Below are 9,956 nucleotides of genomic sequence, written 5' to 3'. Positions count from 1 at the left end.
GTATTAAAACATTATGGGGAACAGTACATTTAAAAAGCAAAAATATCTGTGTATCAAACACAACCTCAGAAGATCGTTAAGTGGTTCAATAGAAGAATTTTATGAAGCAATTCATTTATATACATTATCAAAACTTGTTACTTTTACAGATTAGAGTTCCCTAATTATTTTGATATATACTTATTTTTAAAGCATCCAACAGTCATTAGTTACCATCCTTTAATTACATGCTTGTCTATGCTTAACAAGTTCTCTCTTTACTCCTGTCTTCCTTCCTTTAAAAGGGGAAAAGTTAGGTTACATTAAGGAAGACAACACATGTCCTGATGAACATAATCCTATTATTATTATGAAAATAATACCACTTCAGAGGAATAAACAACCAATGGTAACCAATGCCCAGAGAAAATTAAAATTCTATTTGGGATTACCATAGGATCTAATACCAATCCCACAGATGAAGTTTGATAGTTTATCATGAAGACAAAAGCTTAGGAAAATAAGGGGTTAGAATCCATGAAAAATATAATAATAATAGCAAAAGGAAAAGGACTAAATAATATTATTAATTTATAGTAGACACCAGCAAGGAGCAGCTGGTGGCATGGAAAAAGGTAGTAATTTCAGTAGATGTCTCATAATATGAAACACGAATTATATTTTTTACAACCACAGAGAAACTACAAGTACAAAACTAGAAATACAAACAAGTTTTTAGAACTGTTAAGTGTCTAGTCATTTTTTTCTTAGAACAAAGCATAGGACCAAATATAAAGATAAAACAAAATTTTTTCTGCTCTTGCTTAAAATATCATATTTTAAAGCTTCTATAATGCATTCATTCACAAAATCAAAGACATTAAAATAAATTGGTCACCTTTCTATATCACATTATAACTTCCCAAACTAATTTTGCCTCATTTTATTACTATTTAGAGAGAGATTATTATTCTAAAATAACATATTTTTAAATAACATTTTTCATCTCATTTTATTTAAAAAGAATTATTTTTTATCAACAATTGCAGCAAATTTTTTTCTAAAGAATTGCCTTTACGGTGAAACCATCTGAGATGACTAAAACAATGAAGTAATTTTTTAGAATGTAGATTATCTCCACAATGTCTATTACATATTTTTGCAAGTCAGCAAATTATTTCATTTTCCTCTCCCTAGTATGGAAATTTAATCTGGGTATTTATTTCATTTTCGGTAACCTATTTGAAGAAAGACTAACTACCCTTCAGTATATGGTATTACATTATGCATTCAAAACTGATACTATAAATTATACAATCTAACAAAAAATTATTAATGGTTTATGGGGTTGGGGGAGGACAACCAGGAAACCTCAACTGCCGTAAATAGAGTGTAACAGTTCTCCATTTCCCCTTAGTGAAAGGAAAGGAACCCAGAGTGTTTGTGTTTAAACATTGCATCCACCCTTTCACACAGCAGTTTAAGACAAGGCGCAGTAAGGCCCCAAAATAGACTTCAAGTCTACACCACAGACCACCCTTAAACATCAGTCAACATATACTCTTAAGCTACAGCTGAGTACTTTTATTCATTTTAATATGCAATTCATGACAGTAGAACATAGAGAAACTTGTTATTCTACTGTATTATACTGGCGGTCGAGTCTGCCAACTATTTTCCTTTGCTACGGTTACTAGCGCTTCCCTCCCATTGGAGTATTTTTTTCTTTCTTTTTTTTTTTAAATTATTTTCCTTTCCTTTCTTTTCCTTTCCTTTTCTTTTCTAAAGAGATAGGGACTCACTATGTTGCCCAGGCTGGAGTGCAGTGGCTATTCACAGGTGCCACCCCTCTACTTATCAGCATGGGAGCTTTGACCTGCTTCATTTCCAAACTGGACAAGTTCACCCCTCTTCAGGCAACCTGGTGGTCCCCTGCTCTAGGGAGGTCACCATAATGGTGAACTTAGTGATGACCCCTGACCAGCATAGTGCACTACAGCCTCTAATTCCTAGGCCCAAGTGATCCTCCTACCTCAGCCTCCCTAGTAGCCAGGAGTGCAGGTGTGACACTGCTCCCAGTAAATGGAGTATTTTATAATTGTTAAAATCACTGGATGTAGATTCTAAGCCTTTTTTGACCATTTTTAAATCAATTAGAGAAGGGATCTTGCAAGCTACAGTGAATCCTTCTGAAAGTCTGTGTTGTGGAGAATGAATGCCTCCACGAGATGCAGTACACTGGGGAGGACCCTGGCTAAGGCCACTCACAGCCATCCCAGGTCAACAGGGAAGTCCCAGGTGGACACCAGGAACTTGTTGGGTCATCCATTCATACATGCGATTTTTCCTCCCACTTTTCTACAGCAGGAATCTAGATTCAAACTGCTGATTAGGTGTTTTGTAGAAATAGTACAACAAAGAGAATTAAGTCTACTACAACAGCCATAGGGTTTAGGCTGGGTGTCAGGATTTCAGATGGAGGCTGGAGAAGCAAAGCTATTAAGTAGCAGATCCACTCAAAGAACATAGACCCTCCCTCCCTTTACTTGCATCATATCCCTTCATAATGACAATTATCATAATACAGCAGTTCATCTCAAAAAATGTAAATCTGTGGGCAAATGTAATTCAATGCACTGAATTTTATTTTACAGAAAAATTTAACTTTATTTTACAGAAAAATTTAATTTTATAGAAAAAATAATTATATATGGAAAATTAAGTACAGATTAATACAAATTTTACTGTAATTTATTGGATTTGTGCTCACCATTATACTATATCCCAAAGTCTCAGAAAACCAAAATTTCTCTTAAAGCATCCTACCTAAAGTGAAACTGAAGCTTATCATATCCTACTCTGTAAATAAGCTCCATTCCAATTATATTAAAATTGCAGAATAACTCATATTTTTTTTGCTTTGTTACTTTGCACACAGCAGTATTTCCTATGCTAAAAATGAAAAGCTCATCCACTACAAGATACTCTTATCTGTGTTTTTCTTCCTTAAATTAATACATTAATACATCCTTAATATGTGAAGACAACATTCTTAGGACTCATGAATCTGTTATCTGTCCCTTCTACTGCCTAGATTTAATTTGATGTTGGTCTAGGATCTTTCCACAGTGTGCTAAAAGAAAGGATTTTTGTCTTGTTTTGTTTGTTTCATTCTGGATATTATTCAATATTTCCGGTGTGGATTGGGGAATTGTAGCTAGGATCCATGTAATATAAATGAAAATAAAACTGCTTTGCAATTTTGTTTTTCTATGATGATGCTAGTTATGAATGATATAAATTATTGTATATGGGATCATAAGATATGCAGTTTAGCAGGTTGAATTGTGTTTCCAAAAAAGATTCAAGTCCTAATTCACAGTACCTGTGAATGTGGTTTTATTTATAAATAAGGTCTTTACAGATGTAAACAAGTGAAGATGAGGTCATAGTGGATTAGGGCAGACCCTAAGCCTGATGACTGGTGTCTTTATGAGAAAAATGGAAGGAGATTAGACACAGAGACATAGAGGACACCACACACAGGAAAGATGGCCATGTGACAATGGAGGCAACGAAGGGAGTGATGCAGCTATAAACCAGGGAACTATAAACCAAGAGACTATAAACCAAGGATTGCTACCAACCACCAGAAACTCAGAGAAAGACATGGGACCAGTTCTCGCCTCACAATGTCCAAAAGGAATCCATCCTGAAGACATCTTGCTTTTGGACTTCTGGCCTCCTGAACCATGAAAGAATGAATTTTCTGTTGAAACCCACCCAGTTTGTGGTCATTTATTATGACAGCCCTAGGAAACTAATACATGCAGTATATGTAGATTTGTAAAATAACCACACCTCAAATTGCTTTCTGCATAAGGGCCAGTGTTAGCCAGGACTTCCCAAGCCTCCAGAGACAAAGGTGAGAAACTTCCACTCTGGAGAATTCTTTTTGATTACCAAAAGTCTAAGTACGTTGACTTACCTTTCCTCATGATATGCTTTTTATTTATCCTCATTGTCATCTAAAGTTACCACTTGAAAGAAAATAATTATGTTGAAAATAGGAAGCAGGAACTGCTCATTGTGGAACTTGGGTTTTGCAGAAAAACACTCATCTCATGATGGAGGCTGTGACTTTTCCATCTCCAGTTGCCTCCAGAATAATTTCCATTGTAAATGAAAATTTTTCTATTAAAAATGAGCATGTCAATCATTCAATAACATAAGTGTATTAGAAATCTTAAAGGTACACACATGGAGGAAGAAAAAAAAACCTGACAGTATATATACCAAAATGTTAATAGAATTAAGAGTTCCCAATTTTCTTCTTTTTGGTCGTACAAATTCCCTAATTTTATTATACTGAGTATAAATTGCTTGTGTAATGTTTTTTAAAAAAGAAAAACTAGTAGGGAGTTGCCTAGTACATGGCATGAAATTTGCATTTTTCCTAGGCCAGATGTTTCCCTTACCTTATCATGGTACCAGGAAAAATAAGGCAACAGACATCCACCAGCTCCTTGCCTTGGAATTTTTTACCTAGGCATGTGCCTACACACAAACACACACACAAATCCAACAAATAGAGGAATGATAGCTTTAACAGCAATGAGATGTAAAGGAGACATAAATCATGGATGTATCTGACATTTAACCAATTTAGATTCCTTTCACACAACTTTCAACTTCAAGTGTGTCCTTTGATTCTCCATTTAGAGAAAACAACCCTGTCTGCTGATGAGAGAATGTCTAACCAGTACTGCCCCACCCCACAGTTCCTGAAAGCCCATTTGGTCACAATGGAGTGTGATGTGAATATGCAGTGAACAACCCAAGGAGCCACAAGTGGCAGGACTGACCTTAACCTTACTTTCTAGAAACACTCAGGGTTGCAAGGAGTCTGGAGCATTAAAAAAATTAAAAAACAGGCTGGGCGCGGTGGCCCACACCTGTAATCCCAGCACTTTGGGAGGCCGAGGCGGGCAGATCATGAGGTCAGGAGATCGAGACCATCCTGGCTAACACAGTGAAACCCCGTCTCTACTAAAAATACAAAAATATTAGCCGGGCATGGTGGCGGGCCACCAGCTACTGTAGTCCCAGCTACTCAGGAGGCCGAGGCAGGAGAATGGCGTGAACCCGGGAGGCAGAGCTTGCAGTGAGCCAAGATCGCACTACTGAACTCCAGCCTGGGCAACAGAGTGAGACTCCGTCTCAAAAAAAAAAAAAAAAGAAAAAGAAAGAAAAAAATGTATTATGGCATTACCAATTTTGAAAGTATTTCTAGGTTTCCCATTAATGTTGGGGCAAATGATATAGTTGAAAGCACTTGCAAAATCCTGTATGCCCAGACCTCCTTTGCCAGCCACATCCCCACCATTCTCACTCACTCTCCACACACCAGGCTTCGCTCAGGCCCCCAAATGTGTTATGATCCTTCCTGCCATAAGGCATTTGCATATACTGTCTCCTCTTCCTGGATTCTCTTCCTCTCCATCTCTTTAGCTAAATAATTCCAACTTAACACTTTAGATTCCAGCTGAGTCTTTGTTTCCTTGAAGTAGCCATCCTTTACCCTTCAGGCTATCTCAACCACCCACTTCTTATGCTCTCACAATATTCCTCTCCTCCCTAGCATTAAGCCAGGAGGGAATTTTACATTTATTAGTATGATTGGGTTTTTTTGTTGTTGTTCTTAATGCCTATTGCCATATCCAGAATATAAGTTTTATGAGGGCAGAGATAAAGTTGATTTATTTGGATTGCTTTTCCCCCACCACTGAATCCCCTTTACTTGGAGAGTGCCTGGCACATAGTTGGCTCTAAATAAATATTTATTGGATAAACATATGGATGAATGAATTAGAAATACAAACTTCAAAAATCCTTCAAATTTCTCAGTTCTGGAGAAACTTCTTCAAGTCCAATAGACATGCAACTATGCACTCACTTAGACCAAGCTGGAAGAACTTGGAAAGCAATAGAGTTCAGTGACCACCTCCAAACCAATGCTTAACCATAGTAACACTAGCTTTTTTTTAGGTGTACTACTGGCTGTTATTGCTCATACTCTTAAGGAATTTTTCCACCATTTTTTTCTCTATATGTGCATGGTAACTTACATTTGTATTATTCAATAGAGTTACAAGTGGTGGGTATATTCATGGTTAGAAGGTGAGTGCCCGATCCCTAAGTTTATATGCAATTTTTTTCTTTTAATTGTGATTTTAGAGCTCCCCACTGCAGCTGCCCCCCACCCTTCCCTTTGATGACTAGGTTTGCCGGCTTCAGGGGGTCCAGGGTACAAAACTGGGGCCTGGCAGCCCCGCTACTCTGCCTGCAGGGGAGAACAAGTCACAATTACAAATTATCACAACAATTAGCGCCTGTACTTGGGGGATCTGCAAATTGAGGAAGCCCCAGCTTCTCACTGTACAGGGTTCTGTTTGGCAGTGACCTTGCTCTGGAGATGATGATATTCCTTCAGCCTGAGGGAATTGATGTTGATGAAACCGGTGGCATCAATTGGCTCATAATCACCACGCACGTTCATGCTCACCAGCTCCTCGTTGTAGAGAGACAGTGGGGACTCCCAGCCGAGGATGTACACCTGGTCCTTGAAGAGGGACACCTGTACTTTCCTTTCCACTCGCTCCTGGGACTTGGCGATGGAGTGGCGGCCAAATTCACACTCAGGGCTGTGCCAGAAACCAGCATACACCAGTTCAGCACATTTCAAGTGCAGGCCTTGTTTGATTTTGCGCACTTCCCAGTCCATGGTGAAGGCCTCGATGTCTAAATGAGCCGTGGTAAAGGATGGTGCCTGCTGGGGTCTCGTAGATACCTCGGGACTTCATTCCAATGAAGCGGTTCTCCACGGTGTTAATACGGCCCACGGAGTGCTTTCCCGCGACTTCATTCAGGTACATGAAGAGCGCCAAGGAGGTCTGGTGGGTGGTGCCATCCTTGACGTTGGTAACCTTCAAGAGAACCCCTTTTTTGAACTCGATCTCGAGAATGTCAGGGGTGTTGGGGGCTTTGGCCGGTCCTGGGTCTTCGTGTAGAGACCTGGAGGCGCTTGGTTCTTGAGGGTCCTCTAGGATTCCAGCTCATAGCTGATATGCATGAGGTTCTCGTCCATGTTCCACGGGTTCTTGGGAGTGACCGGGATGGGAATCCTGTGTTGTTTTGTGTATTCCATCAGGTCACTGCAGCCCTTGAACTGGTTGTAGAATTCGGGCATCCTCCAGGGAACAATGACCTTTATCTGGGGGGCCAGGGAGTAGCAGGTGAGCTCAAACCAGACCTGATTGTTCCCCTTTCCCAGGCGCCGTGAGACACCTACTTGGCCCCCTCCCCGTGGGCGATTTCCACTTGTTTGCGCGCAATGCAGGGCCTGGTGAGGGAGGTGCCCAGGAGGTAGCGGTCCTCATACAGTGCGCTGGACTAGATGGCTGGCCAGATGAACTCCTCCGCAAACTCCCTGCTGACACCCTCAGTGAACACCTTTTTGGTCCCAAGCTTCGGTGCCTTCTTCCTGGCTTCCTCGAAGTCTTCCTTCTGGCCAGTGTTGGCCAGGTAGGCAATGACATCATAGCCTTGTTCCTTCAGGCACACGAGGATACACAAGGTATCCAGGCTGCCAACGTAGGCCAGAACCACGGAGCCTTTGCTGGACACAGCGTCTGGGCTTGGAGGCACGAGTTCCCGGCGTCTGGAATCTGTCTTCACAGTGCAGTGAACGACTCGGGCCCGGGCAGAGGCGGCAGGCGACAGAGCAGGGCTATATGCAATTTTTTTTACCTGCCAACTATTCTCTGATACCATGGCCAAGACTCCCAAGACGGTGGCTTTCCAGGCTCACCTAGTAAACAGGGTTTCCAGGCTCACCTAGTAAACAGGCTTTCCAGGCTCACCTAGTAAACAGGCTTTCCAGGCTCACCTAGTAAACAGGGTTTCCAGGCTCAGTTGGCCATGCCACGTAGTAAAACTTCACAGAAAATATTCCCTTCTGACAGATATAATGAGGCAAAGAAGCTGAAACCAGTTCGAGAATTTTATTCTCTCTTCATCCCTTATCAGTTGCAAAGCCAGATGTTCCTGAAACCTTTCCCTGTCCTCTGCCAGGAAGTGGGATTTTTCAGCTGTATGGAGAGTCACAGGCATCAAAGCTCATGTAGGACACTGGACCATGTTGCTGAGTCCCAAAGGATTTTGCTCAAGACCTATAGCTAAGTCCCTGTTGTCACCACTAGATAATCTAGGAAACAATTTTCTCATCTCTCTTTTTGTTCAATTCAAGGTAGAAATAAAGGCCATGGTGACAGCCATATACAGCATTCTTATGCCTCACTTGTAACATGGTTGAATAAGTGTCAGTCTATTCTTTTATATAAATATAAAAGGCAAAATTGTGTGATTTCAAGAAGAAGGAGGGCTTTTATTGGGTGTTTAATGATGCTACACGTTCTCTTTTATTGCAACCAGATAAATCCTTTCATAGAGGAGCCCTTGGGATACTCTTCCTGAGATACTCACAATCGGTTTATTGTATCCATTTCCTCCAGGAGGGAAAATTATTATATGGTAGTGTCAGGGAGTCAGGTTGCGTGTGGGATGTCTCTTCAAAGTTCTCCCATAATATAGAGCCAACCAACTTTACCTTCAGTTGCATTTCTCTTTTGCAATTTAATGCTCATTGTCAGTGCACCCACTCAGTGGCCTTCCACTTTCATTCTCTGAAGATTGCTCACCGTTAATACCTCTGCAGGCCAGCTCTATGCAGAACTGTGATAAGGAAGACTTTTGTCGCTCAACTTATTTTATTTTAGATTCAGGGAGTACACGTGCAGGTTCGTTATATGGAAATACTGTGTAATGATGAGGTTTAGGCTTGTAGTGAACCCAGCACCCAAATAGTGGACATTGTACTCAATAGATAATTTTCACCCACTATCCCCTTCCCACCTTTCCCTCTTTTGGAGTCATTAGTGTCTATTATTTCCATCTTTATGTTCATATGTACCCATTGTTTTGCTCCCACTTTTAAGTGAGAACATGTGGCATTTGATTTTCTGTTTCTGAGTCATTTTATTTAGGATAATTGCTTCCAGCTACTTCCATGCTGCTGCAAAGGACAGGATTTCATTATTTTTATGGCTGCATATTATTCCATATGTATATGTGCCACATTTTCTTTATCCAATCAACTGTTGATGAACACTTAGGTTTTGAGTCTATGTCTTTGTGAATAGTGCTGCAATAAACATATGAGTATAGGTGTCTTTTTGATAAAACGATTTCTTTTTCTTTGAGTAGATACCCAGCAGTGAAACTGCTCTGAATATTAGATCTGTTTTTAGTTCTTTGAGAAATCTCCATACTGTTTCCCACAGGAGTTGAACTAATTTATATTCCTACCAAAAGTATATAAGCATTCCCTTCTCTCTGCATCTTCATCAATATCTTTTATTTTCTGACTTTTTAATAGTAAGCATTTTGAGATGGTATCTCACTGTGGTTTTGATTTGCATCTCTCTGGTGATCAGTTATGTGGAGGATTTTTTTTTAAATCTGTCTTTTGGCCACTTCTATGCCTGAGGAAGATATTTGTATACACTGTTCCCTCCCCAGCCACTCTTCACCTTGGAGACTGGACTTCCTCCCTTCCAAACTTGTGACTTCCAAGAAAATGACTTTAAATGTAGATTCTGTGGTTCCGTTTTAGGTATCAAGTAGTGTGTATGGGATCTAGGGAATAAGAGGCCCTTCTGATGACTCTGAAATCTCCCTGTAAAGGAAGTGTCTGACCTTGCCTGCCAGTAAAGCTTGGCCCTTTTCACACCTCTTCCTGGTGTCAAGCTTGACAAGAAAATTATGAAAATAGAGAACCTCCCACATACATTTTAGAAATGAATTGGGAAACCCTTAAATCACTGGTCCTCTAAGATACAGGGATTTCTCTCTCCCTG

General features: G+C 40.3%; 1 pseudogene; it reads right to left on the bottom strand.

The window, feature by feature from the left end:
- Positions 1–6,412: 6,412 nt before the first annotated feature.
- LOC129041545 (argininosuccinate synthase-like) lies at positions 6,413–7,812 on the bottom strand (annotated as a pseudogene).
- Between the last annotated feature and the right edge of the window lie 2,144 nt (positions 7,813–9,956).

The sequence above is a fragment of the Pongo pygmaeus genome, chromosome 6 (genome assembly GCF_028885625.2).
Source record: "Pongo pygmaeus isolate AG05252 chromosome 6, NHGRI_mPonPyg2-v2.0_pri, whole genome shotgun sequence".
NCBI lineage: Eukaryota > Metazoa > Chordata > Mammalia > Primates > Hominidae > Pongo > Pongo pygmaeus.
Note: the sequence above shows the minus strand (reverse complement) of the source record. Positions and strands in the feature narration are given on the sequence as shown.